The sequence below is a fragment of the Bufo gargarizans genome, chromosome 10 (assembly GCF_014858855.1).
Source record: "Bufo gargarizans isolate SCDJY-AF-19 chromosome 10, ASM1485885v1, whole genome shotgun sequence".
Lineage (NCBI taxonomy): Eukaryota > Metazoa > Chordata > Amphibia > Anura > Bufonidae > Bufo > Bufo gargarizans.
The window spans coordinates 73,224,613-73,241,795 of NC_058089.1; positions in this window are offsets into that span (position 1 = coordinate 73,224,613).

Consider the following 17,183-nt stretch of genomic DNA (forward strand, 5'->3'; position numbering starts at 1 on the left):
GCTTCTAGCTACCGGCTGATGGCTCACTGGTGCTGCACGCGGATAATTCGGAGGTAGAAGAGGAGGAGAAGTGGGGGTTGGAACCACTAATGTAGGTGCTAGCGGAAACCCTGATCGACATAGGGCCCGCAATCCTCGGCATCGGTAGCACCTGTGCCGTCCCAGGGTACGACACAACGTTCACCCAGTGTGCCGTCAGGGAAATGTAGTGTCCCTGCCCAAATGCACTTGTCCATGTGTCCATCGTTAAGTGGACCTTCCCAGTAACTGCGTTGGTCAAGGCACATGTAATGTTTTGGGACACATGTTTGTGAAAGGCAGGCACAGCACACCTTGAAAAATAGTGTAGGCTGAGGACAGAGTACTGTGGGACGGCCGCCGCTGTGGAAGGCCTCAGTGACCACAAGCCTAAATGGCAACATTACTCAAAAAAGCGCCATTCTGCGGAACACCTACCCCTTGGCAAGGGAGATTTACGCAAGGGGGTGCTCCGTGGAACAGTTGCGGGCCTGTTTGGTGTGGCTAACCTTCTCCCTTTTGCCACCCCACTGCTTCTTCCAGCCTGTTGCGGTGCTGCAGATCGCTTCCTTTCTGTACTGCTGTCCTCCCTCAACTTTCTACATTCCCAGGTTGGGTCAGTGACCTCATCGTCCACCAAGTCCTCTTCCACTTCCTCACTCTGATCATCCTCCTGATTTGTTTACCCAACCACAACCTCAGTGATTGACAACTTTGTGTCATCCTCTTCATCAACCTCTTGAGACAGTAATTGCGGTTGACTCAATGGCAACTGTGTCTTATCATCATCATCCACCTCATTACACACTAATTGCCGTTCCCCACCGTCATCTTCTTGTGACTGTGGATGCTGTAGAGGTTGGGAATTAAGGCACAAGATCTCATGTCCCTCTTCAAGCGTGCTTGGCGAGAGGGCCAAATCAAGTAATGGTGATGAAAAGAGCTCCTCGCAATATCCGAGTGTGGGATCACTCGTTTGGACAGACTCTCCATGGTGGGAGGAAGGAGGATCAGGGTGGTGCTTAACCGACTGGAAGAATTATCTGCTGCAATCCAACTGACCATCTGGTTGCACTGGTCTGACTTCAAGAGTTTTGTCCTGCGACGCCCTGCAAACTGGGACATGAAGCTAGGTATCGTGGATGATTGTTTTTCTTGTGCTCTGGCAGCAGGCACAGTTTCAACGTGCCCAGGGCCACGGCCTCTGCGTGAACGATCAGCATCACAGCCATTTCCCCGTCCCTTAATGCTCGCCTTCTTCATATTAAATGTTATATGCACGCTTGACACACAAGATGTGGCACGGATGTCACAGTTCACAGCAAGCACAGTATATGGAAAAAGTATGTAAAAGTATGGAAAAAATATACTAGTTTTCACTTATATTTTTTCTATCCCTGGGCCTGACACACAAGGTATTGCACAGATGTCAGAAGTCACTGCAGACACCCTTCTATAGGAAAAGTACGTAAAAGTATGGAAAAAGGAAAATAGATTTCACTTATATTTTTTCTATCTCTGGCCCTGACACACAGAAGGTATTGCACAGATGTCACAAGTCACTGCAGACACCCTCTATAGAAAAAGTATGAAAAAAAATTGATGGCTATATTCTATTGCTGCCACCACACACAATAGTTCTTAAATGGACTTTTGGGTCTTTGAAACGTTTTTCAACTAAATAGATTGCGATCACACTCTCTACACTATTGGTCATTTCCTAAGCGCAGCTCTTCCTGACTAATAATGAGCCAAACATGCGCCATCGGGTGATATATAGTACCTGTCACGAGGGTGTCAAGAGCCACGTCTGACTCCGTTATACCCAGGGTCAGGAAGTCGCAGCGGGTGGCTGCGCGCTCTATGTCTAAAGATCACAGTGTTTCTTAGTGTTTGTTTTCTGTGTTTGCCTTGCTATCCTTTTTGTCTCACTCAGGGATCCGTAGCTTCTCCTCCTCAGCTGTTTCTTGTCTGCCACTCCCAAACTCCTTATATTCTCCTCTCACACTTCTCTTGTTGCCAGTTATAGAGCTTCCTGCCTGGACATCTATGCTGACCCACTGGAGCTGAGAATCTGGTTGTTGTTCCAGAGTGCTACCCTCCGGATCCCTGTTGGGCTTTTGTTGTCTCCTGTTGTTGCCCACCTGGGATTATATGTTTAGTTTGTATTGTCTGTCCTCCCCTTGGTGTTTTCCTTTAGAGCTAGTGGTGCGGACTAGTGTTCCCACCGCCCTGTTCACTATCTAGGGCTCATCCTAGGGAAAGCCAGGGTTTTAGGCACGTGATCGGCGTACGGGTGAGGAACCCGTCTAGGGACGACAGGGCAGCCAGGCGCCAGCCGCAAGGTGAGTCAGGGGTCACCACCTTCCCTCTCACTAGGGCAGGGCCTCCCTCTTTTCCTCCCTCCGTGTCACGTATGTGACAGTTACGCCGATCGTGATATTATAACTGGCCCTTATTTTTTTTTGAGAAAAAAAAAAAAATATATATATATATATATATATAAATATTTTTTTTTTTTTTCTCTACTTAGAATCCAATATGGATCCTATTGCTGCTTTGGCAAAACAGCTTCAAGGCCTGTCTTTGGAGGTGGCAGGATTGAAGGCGTCTGTCCTCCAACAGCAGCAGCAAATGCAGCAGACCGTAAGCCCAGCGGTTGCTATGGGTAACCAGGTTGTTACAGAACCCAAGGTTGTTCTTCCTGACAGATTCTCTGGGGGAAGGGACAAATTTGTGTTGTTCCGTGAGGCCTGCAAATTATATTTTAAGCTGCGCCCTAACTCCTCAGGTAATGAAGAACAGCGGGTGGGGATTGTTATTTCCCTGCTTCAGGGGGACCCGCAATCCTGGGCGTTCTCGTTACCCCCTGGTTCCCAGGCTCTCCGGTCAGTGGAGGAATTTTTTGGGGCTTTGGGTCTCATATATGATGACCCTGACCGCGTCGCCCTGGCTGAGTCGAAGTTACGGAGACTCCTACAGGGAGATCGGCCAGCAGAGGAATATTGCTCAGAGTTCCGCAGGTGGGCTACGGATACTCAGTGGAACGACCCGGCTCTCAGGAGTCAGTTCTGCTCTGGGTTATCTGAAAGGGTTAAGGATGCGCTGGCGCTGTATGAGACCCCCCTTTCCCTTGATGCTGTTATGTCCCTCTCTATCAGGATAGATAGACGTCTTAGGGAGAGATCGAAAATTCCTGAGCAATCGGTAACCTCTCCCAAGCAGCAGTTAGTCTGTACTGACTTGGATGAGCCTATGCAGCTAGGAGGAACTTCTCGTCAGGTCCGTCCTCCTGAGGTTCGCCGTAGGTGGGGGGCTTGTTTTTTCTGTGGGGGGAAGGGTCATTTCATTAATGTCTGTCCCTCCTTTCCCAAAAACCAAAAGACCGTCGGAAAACTACTAACCCCAGGCTGTGCGGAGGATGTCAGCCGGGGGGTATACGTTTCCTCCATACGAACATCTCAATTTGTGTTACCAGCGGTTATTGTTTTTGGTGTTAAGACGGAGTCTATTTCTTTTTTTCTAGACAGTGGTGCAGGGGTAAATTTGATAGATGCCCATTTTGCCCGCACTATGGGTTTGTCTCTCTGTACGCTGCAGAGACCCATTCCCATATTCGCTATTGACTCTGCTCCTCTGTCTCAGAGAAACCTCACTCACGTTGTCCATAACTTACATCTTCGGGTAGGGGACCACCATAAGGAGCGTCTTTCATGTTACGTTCTGGAGGGCCTTCCCTCTCCTGTGGTATTGGGTCTTCCCTGGTTGGTAGCGCACAATCCAGTGGTGGATTGGCAGGCCAGGGAGATATTGGAGTGGAGTGAGCATTGCAGAGAGAATTGCTTAAATAACAATTGCTTAATCGCCTCCATAGCTTCCCTACCTACATTTATTTCGGACTTTGAGGACGTTTTTTCTGAAAAGGGTTGTCAGAAGCTACCACCTCATCGTCCTTATGATTGCCCGGTTAACCTGATTCCCGGTGCAAAATTACCCAAGTCCAGGTTGTATAATCTTTCGGGTCCCGAGAGACAAGCCATGAAAGATTATATCTCCGAGAGTCTGGCCAAGGGACACATCAGACCCTCCTTTTCACCCGTGGCTGCAGGGTTTTTCTTTGTTAAAAAGAAAGATGGGGGCCTGCGTCCTTGACTAGATTTCCGTGAGCTAAACCGGATAACCGTCCGAGACCCATACCCTCTTCCTCTCATTCCTGACCTTTTTAATCAGATTGCGGGTGCTAAGTGGTTCTCCAAACTTGATCTTAGGGGGGCCTACAATCTGATTCGTATCAAGGAAGGGGATGAGTGGAAGACAGCTTTTAACACCCCTGAGGGGCATTACGAAAATTTAGTCATGCCTTTCGGTCTGACCAATGCCCCTGCTGTCTTCCAACATTTCGTTAATGATATTTTTAGTCATCTCATCGGCAGGTTTGTAGTCATATACCTAGATGATATCTTAATTTATTCGGCTGATCTGAAAACACATGAAGTACATGTCAGGCAAGTACTGCAGGTCCTACGGACGAATAAATTATATGCGAAAATTGAAAAATGTGTCTTCGCCGTTCAGGAAATACAATTCCTGGGATATCTATTATCTGCTTCAGGTTTCCGTATGGATCCTGGGAAGGTCCAGGCAATTTTAGATTGGGATCTTCCTGAGAACCTTAAAGCTCTACAACGGTTTTTGGGTTTCGCAAATTTCTACAGAAAGTTTATTAAAAATTATTCAGTGATCGTTAAACCCCTTACTGACATGACTAGGAAGGGGACTGATTTTTCTAAATGGTCTGACGCCGCTAAAATTGCATTTTCCTCTCTAAAAGAGAGATTTACCTCGGCACCTGTCCTAATTCAACCTGATGTCTCCCAGCCTTTTATTGTTGAAGTTGATGCGTCGGAGGTGGGAGTGGGGGCTGTATTGTCTCAGGGTCCGTCTCCTGGCAAATGGCGTCCTTGCGCTTTCTTTTCCAAAAAATTATCTGCAGCAGAAAAGAACTATGATATTGGAAATAGGGAACTGTTGGCGATTAAACTGGCGTTTGAAGAGTGGCGTCACTTCTTAGAGGGAGCAATCCACCCCGTCACGGTAATTACGGATCACAAAAACCTTCTGTACCTAGAATCGGCTAAGCGTCTCACCCCTAGACAAGCTAGGTGGTCGCTATTCTTTACCAGATTTAACTTTGTAATCACCTATCGTCCTGGGGCAAAAAATACCAAGGCAGACGCATTGTCTCGTAGTTTCCCTGGAGGGGGTAATGTTAGTGATCCGGTACCTATTTTACAAAGAGGAGTGGTTGTCTCTGCTGTACACTCTGTTCTAGAGGGAAAGGTGTTAGAGGCCCAGGGGGACACCCCGGCCTCTTGCCCCTCAGAGAAATTGTTTGTACCGTTAAACCTGCGTCTTGAGTTATTGAAGGAACATCATAATTCGGCACTTGCTGGGCACCCGGGTAGTAAAGCAACCTTGGAGCTATTGTCTCGTCGTTTTTGGTGGCCAAGGTTGCGTCAGGATGTAATAGATTTCGTGTCTACTTGTTCTACTTGTGCATGCGCGAAAGTCTCTCATACACGTCCAGCAGGGTCTTTATTGCCACTTTTCATCCCCAATAGACCATGGACACATCTATCAATGGATTTCATCACTGACTTACCTTTGTCTGCGGGTAAAACAGTTATCTTGGTAGTAGTAGACAGGTTTAGCAAAATGGTACACTTTATTGCGCTACCCGCACTTCCTAATGCTAAGACTCTTGCTCAGGTGTTTATCAGTGAAATCGTGAAGCTTCACGGGGTCCCTTCCGATGTGGTTTCGGATCGGGGAACCCAGTTTATTTCTAAGTTTTGGAAAGCTTTTTGTACCCGTTTAGGGGTACACTTATCCTTTTCCTCAGCTTTCCATCCTCAGTCGAATGGACAGACTGAGCGTACCAACCAAAACCTAGAAACATATTTAAGGTGTTTTGCGTCTGAAAACCAAGAGGTGTGGTCATCATATTTACCGTTAGCCGAGTTTGCCATAAATAATCGCCGTCAGGAATCCACTGGCAAGTCACCATTTCTTGGTGCATACGGTTTTCATCCCCAATTTTGTACTTTCAAAGAGGGGGGGGGTCTTCTGGGGTTCCCGAAGAGGAACGGTTTTCTTCATCTCTTTCATCGGTATGGCAGAAGGTGCAAGTTAACTTGAAAAATATGAGTGGTAAATACAAATGCATGGCCGATAAGAAACGGTCGCCAGGTCCGGACCTAGGAGTGAATGACTATGTGTGGTTGTCTACTAGGAATATTAAGTTGAAGGTTCCCTCTTGGAAACTGGGTCCTAGGTTCATTGGTCCTTATAAAATTGTAGCCGTCATTAACCCTGAGGCTTTTCGCCTGGAGCTACCTCAGACTTTTAAGATCCATAACGTCTTCCATAAGTCGTTGCTCAAGAAGTATGTTCCACCTCTAGAACCATCACCGCTACCACCTCCTCCTGTTGTTGTGGATGGTAATCTGGAGTTTCAAATATCCAGAATTGTTGATTCTCGTCGGGTCCGCCGCTCTCTTCAGTATCTGGTGCATTGGAGGGGTTACGGTCCCGAGGAAAGAATGTGGGTTCCAGCGTCAGAGGTAAACGCCAACAGGTTGATTCAGGCTTTCCATGCCTCTCATCCGGAGAGACCTGGTCCTGAGTGTCCGGAGGCCCCTCGTGAAAGGGGGGGTACTGTCACGAGGGTGTCAAGAGCCACGTCTGACTCCGTTATACCCGGGGTCAGGAAGTCGCAGCGGGTGGCTGCGCGCTCTATGTCTAAAGATCACGGTGTTTCTTAGTGTTTGTTTTCTGTGTTTGCCTTGCTATCCTTTTTGTCTCACTCAGGGATCCGTAGCTTCTCCTCCTCAGCTGTTTCTTGTCTGCCACTCCCAAACTCCTTATATTCTCCTCTCACACTTCTCTTGTTGCCAGTTATAGAGCTTCCTGCCTGGACATCTATGCTGACCCACTGGAGCTGAGAATCTGGTTGTTGTTCCAGAGTGCTACCCTCCGGATCCCTGTTGGGCTTTTGTTGTCTCCTGTTGTTGCCCACCTGGGATTATATGTTTAGTTTGTATTGTCTGTCCTCCCCTTGGTGTTTTCCTTTAGAGCTAGTGGTGCGGACTAGTGTTCCCACCGCCCTGTTCACTATCTAGGGCTCATCCTAGGGAAAGCCAGGGTTTTAGGCACGTGATCGGCGTACGGGTGAGGAACCCGTCTAGGGACGACAGGGCAGCCAGGCGCCAGCCGCAAGGTGAGTCAGGGGTCACCACCTTCCCTCTCACTAGGGCAGGGCCTCCCTCTTTTCCTCCCTCCGTGTCACGTATGTGACAGTTACGCCGATCGTGATAGTACCCGATCACGTGTTCCGGCTAATCATTGTAATGCCAGTAACCAACAAGGCTACGGCATTACAGTGATGGCAGTACTTACCTGCACGTTTATTGGCTGCATAGCTGACAGTAGTTCGGCCGAGCATGCTCGTTCAACACTAATACACACTTCACTGGTGCAGTTATTTGTGGTGAAAGCATTTAGTGGCCTATTTCAGTACAAAAATAAAAATATATTCTCAGTTTACTTCTGCAGTTATATGTGTTGAAAGTGTTTAGTGGCTTATTTCAGTACAGAAAGAAAAATATTTTTGTCGCTTTTAGGGGTGTTTTAATTTGCTTTTAATTTATTTAGTTCAGCTAAAAGTATGTCAGACAGAGAAGTGCCAGGCCATGCACAGAGGAGTGGCAGAGGCCTAAATGTTTCTGGCAGAGTAAGGGGGCGCGGCAGCAGGAGTCACAGCGAGAGACCCGAGCTCCCGGTGTCATCTAGCGGTCGTGTCTTGACCAGCAACCCACTGGTTCTTGATTGGTTAACTCAGTCATCCCACTTCATCCCCACCAGCCAACAGTTGGTGGTTTCGTCAGACACAACCCTTAGTTGACATGGCCCGGAAGCAGGCCCTGTGCCCTCACCTGTCCTCAACCTGCCTCTGTCCTTTGCTGTTCCCTCAGTAACAGAAGTATTGTATGCTGTGGGCTCAGCTCTCCTATACGGCGAGGACGAGCTACTAGAGGACAGTCAGCAGCTCATGCCCAGCCAAGCGCCGGAGGAGACATCCGCCGCTTCCTCCGCTAGGCAGGCAAGTAGTGATGAGGTAGTGGCGTGGGAGGTGGTGTTGCGAGCGCTCAGGTGTCACGGCTGTTTAAGGGTAACAAGAGCATACACAGTAAAAAGAGCTACTGACCAGACCTAAACTAGGGAAGAGAAAGGGTGACCCCTGTCAGACCCTCAACACTCTCCCTATGCTGCTAAAGCACATGCCCGGATCCATGTGGTGGAACGAGGCATGCCTGCGTGCCTAAGACTGATGAGCCCTGTAACCCCTACAATAGTGGAAGGGGCACGGCCACCGATGCCCTGCTCAGAATATGGAGGGAACCGTGGCCACCTCAGATCCAGTCAGAAAATCACCAGGTACACAACAATGTCTGCACACTTAGCTGATGGAGCTGCAACCGCAGAGAAGACGGATCCAAGGGCCGCTGGCAATATCCGGAGTGCTTGCAGCAACAGAACACAGGTCCAGAGAACTAATAGCTTAACAAGTGAAGATACTCAAGGCAGAGCTACAACTGAAAAGAGAAATATAATCCACGCCCTGCAATAGGAGGAGGGGTGATTTAAAGGCAGGGAAATCAAATGCAGGAGGAACAGCTGGGAGTAAAGACCTCATCACAGGGGCGGAGAAACAGAACAGTGAGAACACCTCCAAACTCTAAGTGACATCATCACAGGGGTGGAGACACAGAGCTGTGAGAACGTCTCAAAGCTCTGGTAGTGACAGTACCCCCCCCCCTCTACAGGTGGACTCCGGACACCCAGGACCCACCTTCCCAAGATGAGCCCTATGAAATGCCCTGATAAGGCGAGTGGCTTTAATGTCCGACATCGGAACCCACATCCTCTCCTCAGGACCATAACCCTTCCAATGAACGAGGTACTGAAGAGAACCGCGGACAATGCGAGAGTCCAAAATTCTGGAAACCTTAAACTCCAGATTGCCATCAACCAAAATCGGAGGAGGAGGCAAAGAGGAGGGTACCGTGGGCTGGACATATGGTTTTAAGAGAGATCTGTGAAATACATTATGTATCTTCCAAACCCGTGGAAGATCAAGGCGGAAGGCAACAGGATTGATGACTGACAAAATTTTATAAGGCCCAATAAACTTGGGACCCAATTTCCAGGAGGGAACCTTCAGTTTAATATTTCTTGTAGACAACCACACCAGATCACCCACATTCAGGTCCGGACCAGGCACACGTCTCTTATCAGCCACACGCTTATACTTCTCACTCATCTTTCTGAGATTACTCTGAATCTTTTGCCAAATGGTAGACAAAGACGAGGAAAATCTCTCCTCCTCAGGTACACCAGAAAGAGCCCCTCCCGAGAATGTCCCAAACTGCGGAAGATTCCTGACGACGGTTGTTCAAAGCAAACTCAGCAAGAGGGAGAAATGAACACCAATCCTCCTGGTTCTCTGCCACAAAACAGTGCAAATATGTTTCCAGATTCTGATTAAGGCGCTCAGTCTGACCATTCGACTGCGGGTGAAAAGCAGAAGAAAAGGACAGCCGAACCCCCAGGCGAGAACAGAAAGCCTTCCAGAACCTGGACACAAACTGCGTGCCTCTATCGGAAACAATATCAGAGGGAATGCCGTGCAATTTAACAATATGGTCGACAAAAGCTTGCGCCAACGTTTTAGCATTGGGTAAACCAGGGAAAGGAACGAAATGAGCCATCTTGCTAAAACGGTCCACGACCACCAGGATCACCGACTTCCCCGAGGAACGAGGAAGATTCGTGATAAAGTCCATGGACAGGTGTGTCCAAGGACGGGAAGGTATGGGTAACGGGAGAAGGGAACCTGAAGGTCGTGAACGTGGGACCTTAGCGCGAGCGCACGTCTCACAAGCCGCCACAAAACCCTCCACAGACTTACGAAGAGCCGGCCACCAAAATCTCAGAGCAATGAGATCTACCGTGGCTCTACTCCCGGGGTGACCAGCAAGAACCGTATCATGATGTTCCTTAAAGAGTTTGTGACGTAGCTCAGGAGGCACGAACAACTTCCCGGAGGGACAACGGGCAGGTGCCTCAGTCTGGGCAGCCTGGACCTCTGCCTCCAAATCGGAATATAGAGCAGAAACAACTACCCCCTCCGCCAAAATGGGACCCGGGTCCTCGGAGTTTTCTCCTCCCGGAAATCAGCGAGAGAGAGCATCAGCCTTCACATTCTTGATCCCAGGGCGGAAAGTAACAACAAAATGTAATCTGGAGAAGAACAGAGACCATCTGGCCTGTCTCGGATTCATACGCCTGGCCAACTCCAAGTACGCCAGATTCTTATGGTCGGTAAAAACGGTGATAGGGTGCCTGGCCCCCTCCAACCAATGGCGCCATTCCTCGAAAGCCAACTTGATGGCCAACAACTCCCTATCTACCACATCATAGTTTCTCTCTGCCGGGGAGAATTTTCTAGAGAAAAAGGCACAAGGTCGCCATTTGGCAGGAGAGGGGCCCTGGGACAAAACTGCACCCACACCCACCTCGGAAGCATCCACCTCAACAATAAAAGGTAAGGAAACATCGGGATGCACCAAGATGGGAGCAGACGCAAAACTCTCTTTAATCTTAGAAAAGGCTGCAAGCGCCTCCTCCGACCAAGAGGAAAAATCCGTCCCCTTTTTTGTCATGTCAGTAAGGGGTTTGACAATAGAGGAATAATTCAAAATGAACTTTCTGTAGTAGTTAGCAAAACCCAGAAAGCGCATCAATGCCTTCTGATTTTCAGGAAGCTCCCACTCCAGCACAGCACGGACCTTCTCCGGATCCATGCGAAAACCAGAAGCAGAGAGGAGAAAACCCAGAAATTGAATCTCCGATACCATAAAAAGACATTTCTCCAGCTTGGCATACAGTTTATTTTCCCGCAGTATCTGCAGGACCTGAAAAAGATGATCCTGATGGGTCTGAACATCAGGGGAAAAAATCAAAATATCATCAAGATACACCAATACAAATTTCCCCATTAAATGATAGAAAATACTATTAACAAAATGCTGAAAGACGGCCGGAGCATTCATCAGGCCGAAAGGCATAACGAGATTCTCGAAATGCCCGTTAGGGGTATTAAAGGCCGTTTTCCATTCATCCCCCTCTCTGACCCTGACCAGGTTGTATGCGCCTCTGAGATCCAATTTGGAAAACACCTTAGCCCCAACAATTTGGTTGAAGAGGTCCGGGATCAGAGGAAGGGGATAAGGATCGCGAATCGTGATACGGTTCAGCTCCCTAAAATCTAAGCAAGGTCTCAGAGAGCCATCTTTTTTTTTTTACAAAAAAAAAAAACCGCGGCAACAGATGACTTTGAGGGACGAATATGCCCCTTCTCGAGACTCTCGGAGATATAGGTTCGCATTGCGAGTCTTTCCGGTTGTGAGAGATTGTAGAGGCGTGCTTTTGGCAGCTTGGCGCCGGGAATGAGGTTAATGGGACAGTCAAACTCCCGGTGAGGAGGTAGCTCCTGAACACCGCTCTCGGAAAACACATCCGAGAAATCCGAGAGAATGATGGCACAGTTTTAGTAGACACCTCTGCAAAAGTCGCTGTGAGACAATTCTCTCTACAAAAGTCACTCCACTCATTTATTTGCTTTCCTTGCCAATCAATAGTGGGGTTATGTCTAGTGAGCCAGGGTAGCCCCAAAACTAGAAGAGAAGGCAATCCGTTAAGGACAAAACAAGATATCTCCTCCACATGAGTGTCACCTACAGCTAGCCGGATATTGTGAACAATGCCTTTCAGAGATCTCTGCGAGAGTGGGGCAGAGTAAATAGCAAAAACAGGTATATCCTTTTCTAATGTACAAACCTGAAAACCATGCAAGGCTACAAATTGAGTGTCAATAAGATTGACGGCCGCTCCACTATCGACAAAAATCTCACAAGGAATGACTTTGCTCTCTAGCGCCACCCTGGCAGACAGGAGAAAACGGGAACTGCAGGTCAGAGGAATAGCATCAATTCCCACATCAACTTTGCCCAAAGTAGCAGATGAAGCAGAACTTGATGATCTACCTCTTGAGGTTTTTCTCTTATTATCGCTGTTAGTACAGTTCAGGAATCTCCTAGACGGACAAACATTTGCCAAATGACCTATGCTCCCACAACAAAAACACACCATATTCTGAGGACTAAATCCTCTTTTATCAGGGGCAAGTCGGCCTAGCTGCATGGGCTCCTCCTCAGAGGGGAGCGAGACAGGATGAGACCCCTGCATACTGAATGAGTCCGCACCATTGCCCCTAGACTGACAATGGCTGGACGGAGAGGTCTTGTTTCTTTCCCTTAGACGCCTGTCAAGGCGTACCGCCAATGACATGGCAGACTCTAAGGACGTTGGTCTCTCATGGAAAGCAAAGGCATCTTTCAAACCCTCTGAGAGACCATGACAGAACTGACTTCGGAGTGCAGCATCATTCCAGCCTGAATCAGCTGCCCATCTCCGAAATTCAGAACAATAAAGCTCCGCAGACAGTTTGTTCTGGCATAAAACATGTAAGTTTGATTCTGCCAGAGCAACACGATCCGGGTCATCATATATCTGCCCCAGGGCCACAAAAAATCTTTCAACGGATCGAAGGGAAGGATCCCCTGATGGCAGCGAAAAAGCCCAAGTATGAGCATTACCCCTGAGCAGGGAGATGACAATCCTCACCCTCTGTTCCTCATTACCAGAGGAGTGGGGACACAAACAAAAATGGAGTTTACATGCCTCTCTGAAGCGAACAAAATTCTCACTGCCCCCGGAGAACGTTTCCGGAAGTGAGACCTTTGGCTCGCAACAGACTCCATGAGCCGGAGCAGAGCCCAATGCTTGTAGCTGAGTCACAGATTGACAGAGATCCGCTACTTCCAAAGAAAGACCCTGCATGCGGTCAACCAAGCCAGAAAGCGGATCCATGTCAACAAGGACGGTTTTGGTGGATTATAATGTCACGGCTGTTTAAGGGTAACAAGAGCATACACAGTAAAAAGAGCTACTGACCGGACCCAAACTAGGGAAGAGAAAGGGTGACCCCTGTCAGACCCTCAACACTCTCCCTATGCTGCTAAACCACATGCCCGGATCCATGTGGTAAAACGAGGCATGCCCGCGTGCCTAAGACTGATGAGCCCTGTAACCCCTACAATAGTGGAAGGGGCACGGCCACCGATGCCCTGCTCAGAATATGGAGGGGACCGTGGCCACCTCAGATCCAGTCAGAAAATCGCCAGGTACACAACAATGTCTGCACACTTAGCTGATGGAGCTGCAACCGCAGAGAAGACGGATCCAAGGGCCGCTGGCAATATCCGGAGTGCTTGCAGCAACAGAACACAGGTCCAGAGAACTAATAGCTTAACAAGTGAAGATACTCAAGGCAGAGCTACAACTGAAAAGAGAAATATAATCCACACCCTGCAATAGGAGGAGGGGTGATTTAAAGGCAGGGAAATCAAATGCAGGAGGAACAGCTGGGAGTAAAGACCTCATCACAGGGGCGGAGAAACAGAACAGTGAGAACACCTCCAAACTCTAAGTGACATCATCACAGGGGTGGAGACACAGAGCTGTGAGAACGTCTCAAAGCTCTGGTAGTGACATCAGGCTTCTGACCCAGAGACCTTTGAGGAGGACATCAGTGACATCAGGACATCAGTAGTGTAGACACTACTCGATGAAGGGGCTTCATCATCATCAGGAGAAGAGGATGGCAGCTTGCCCATGAGCCGGCAAGTCGATAGGGTGGCCGGGAGTCAGGATGGTGGCAGCAGTGGGAGGCAAAACGTGCCAGGAGTCGACCACCTGTTTTGCAGCAGCCTACCTGCCCAGGAAGTAGTGGTGCAGGGGTTCACAGAGGCAGAGGTGGTAGCAGTCAGTCAGTCAGTGCAGACTTTTGGGGGGAAATCACCTACTCGGCGCTGTAGCATTTTTTTGTTAAGCCGCTGGAAGAGGTGAACGAGGCCATGTGTGGAATCTGTGGGCAGAAGGTGAGGCGTGGCCAGGGTGCCAATGTTGGCACTATGGCCTTGCGTCAACATATGCAGTGTCGCCATACAGTGCCCTGGGAGAACTGTGGCTCCAATGTGGTGGTCCAATCTGCCGCAGCAACCGCTACATCACCCAGTGGCCACACACCAGGTTTCAGCCAGTCGAGGCTCTACCACCTTAGCCAAAGGGAGCTGTCTGTCATTCCCATCTTCTGCTGGTCCAGATGCTCCTCCTACTTCTCATCAGTCATTCCGTCATCAATCGATCACCGAAGCGATTGCCAAGAGACAGAAGTATGCGTACATGCATCCAACAGCACAGAAGCTGAACTTGCTCCTGTCCAAGTTGCTGGTGCTGCAGTCCCTCCCTTTCCAAGTGGTGGACTCTGCACCTTTCAGAGAACTGATGGCTTGTGCAAAGCCAAGGTGGAGAGTCCCAAGCCATCATTTATTTGCGAAAAAGGCAGTACCAGCCCTGCAAAAATATGTAGAACAGAAGGTGGGCCAGTCCTTGAGTCTGTCAGTGTCTGCCAAAGTGCACGGCAGCGCCGCGTGGAACTGTAACTACGGTCAAGGACAGTACATGTCCTTTACGGCCCACTGGATGAATGTGGTTCCTGTACAGCCACACCTTGGCCCGGTCATGCCACTTACGCCTTCACGTTGTCATGCCGTTGGTCCTGCGACAATGTCCACCTCTGCCTCCTCATCCTCCACCATGTCCTTAGCCTCCACTGCAGGGACAATTCACAGTGCCCTCCAGCATAGCACATGTACAGGGCATGGCAGTGTCACACTGTTCTGCACCTGGTTTGCCTTGCTGAACGGAGTCACACAGGTGAGGAACTGCTCCGTGTGATTCATCAAGAAATTGAATCCTGGCTTTCTCCACGACAACTGAAAATCGGAACCAAGGTGACCGACAACGGGATGAACATAGTGTTGGCGCTGCGCGAAGGAAGGCTGAGCCATGCGCCCTACATGGCACACGCTTTCAATCTGGTTGTCAAGCGGTTCCTGAAGTCTTCCACCCATCTGCAAGACATCCTAAAAATGGGCAGGAAACTTTGCATGCACTTCAGCCACTTGTACACCGCAAAGCACACCCTCCTTGAGCTGCAGCGGCAGAACGGCATACCCCAACATAGGCTGATATGCGACGTTTCCACCCGTTGGAATTCCACCCTCCATATGTTGGACTGACTATACAAACAGAGAAAGGCCATCAATGATTTCTTGATGATGCAAGCGGATAGGAGTACTCACCTGTGTAACGTTGATGTTAGCCAGTGGCAGCTCATGCGTGACACTTTCCGTTTGCTCAGGTCTTTTGAGGACGCCACGTTATTAGTCAGTCGCCATTACTACGGGATGAACAACGTCATTCCACTGCTTCATGTCCTGGAACAGATGGTTGTAACAATGGCTGGTCAGGGGACTGGAGACATGGCACCTAGATCTCATGGCCACATGAGCCCTGTGTGGGCTGAACTAGAAGAAAAGGAGGAGGGGGGGGGGGCATTGGAGCACAGGCAATGTGTAGCCAAATGGGTGGTTTTTCTACTCAGGTGACAGGAGAGAAAGAGCAGGAGCAGCCAGAGGAGCTACAGGGCGATGAGGAAGATTAGACAGAGGACCCAGAAACACTGTGGCAGTATGCAATGGAGATGGAGGCAGGGAGTCCCTCCGAGTCACTTGCACAAATGGCCCGATGCATGCCTACTTGCTTGTGTAGAGACAGCCGAATTGTCACCGTTCAGCAGAGGGATGACTTCTGGCTCTCCACCTTGTTGGACCCTCACTATCGGTCCAGAATGGGGGCCTTTTTTTACACCCACTGAGAGGGAGGACAAACTGAACTACTACAGAAACATCCTATGTAGTCAGTTGGCTGCTGCCTATCTGCACCATCATCCATCCTCTCGCAGGTCTGACCGGGGGGGCCCTCTGCGCTCACATTCCACTGCCATGACTGCTGGGGAGGGGTAGGGTCTACAGTCGCTGATGAGTAGCTTTCTTCACCCGCATAGTGAAAAAACTACTCACCAGCAGCAGGTAGACCTGGAGCAGGACCTGAACCAGCAGGTTGTGGAATACTTGGACAGCACCCTGCCAACCCACACTGAAGATCCGCTTGACTACTGGGCAGCCAAACTGGATTTGTGTCTGCAACTAGCAGAGTTTGCCCTAGAAAAGCTGTCCTGCCCGGCCAGTAGTGTGGCACAAGAGCGGGAGTTTGGTGCGCCGGGGCCATAGTTACCCCAAGAAGAACTTGCCTTTGCACCCAAAATATGGAGAGACTGACCTTTGTCAAGATGAATCAGGCGTGGATCTGCCAGGATTTCCAACCACCAATTCCTGATGTATCAGACTAGATCATCCATGGTACCACGCCAACACTTTGACAAAAATAGACCGGTTTCTTTTGGCTACCTGCCTCAGCTACTACTCTGATGCTGTCACCTGTCTGATGCCACACATATGATGCCAAGTGCTCCTTCTTTTACCCACCTTCATCAGCGGGTACTGGTATTGCCACCAACCACTCTACTTTTTCACCGGGTCACTTTATGGTCTCCTGATGCAGCTGCTGCTGCCATCTCCACACTATGTAATCTTGCCACTCAGTGTGGAGATGGCAGCAGCATCAGGATAGCACAATGTCCCCTTGCCACTCTGTGGTGGTATCTTGATGCTGCTGTTGCTGCTGCCATCTCCACACTATGTCACCTTGCCACTGTGTGGTATCCTGATGCTGCTGCTGCCATCCCTACACTATGTCACCTTGCCACTCTGTAGTATCCTGATACTGCTGCTGCCATCTCCACACAATGTAACCTTGCCACTCTGTGGTATCCTGATGCTGCTGCCAAATCCACATGATATCACCTTGCCACTCTGTGGTATTCTGATACTGCTGCTGCCATCTCCACACTATGTCACCTTGCCACTCTGTGGCCTCCTCCTGATGCTGCTGCTGCCACCTCCACTCTCTGTCATTGGGCCACTCTGTGGTCTCCTCATACTGCTGCCAACTCCAGA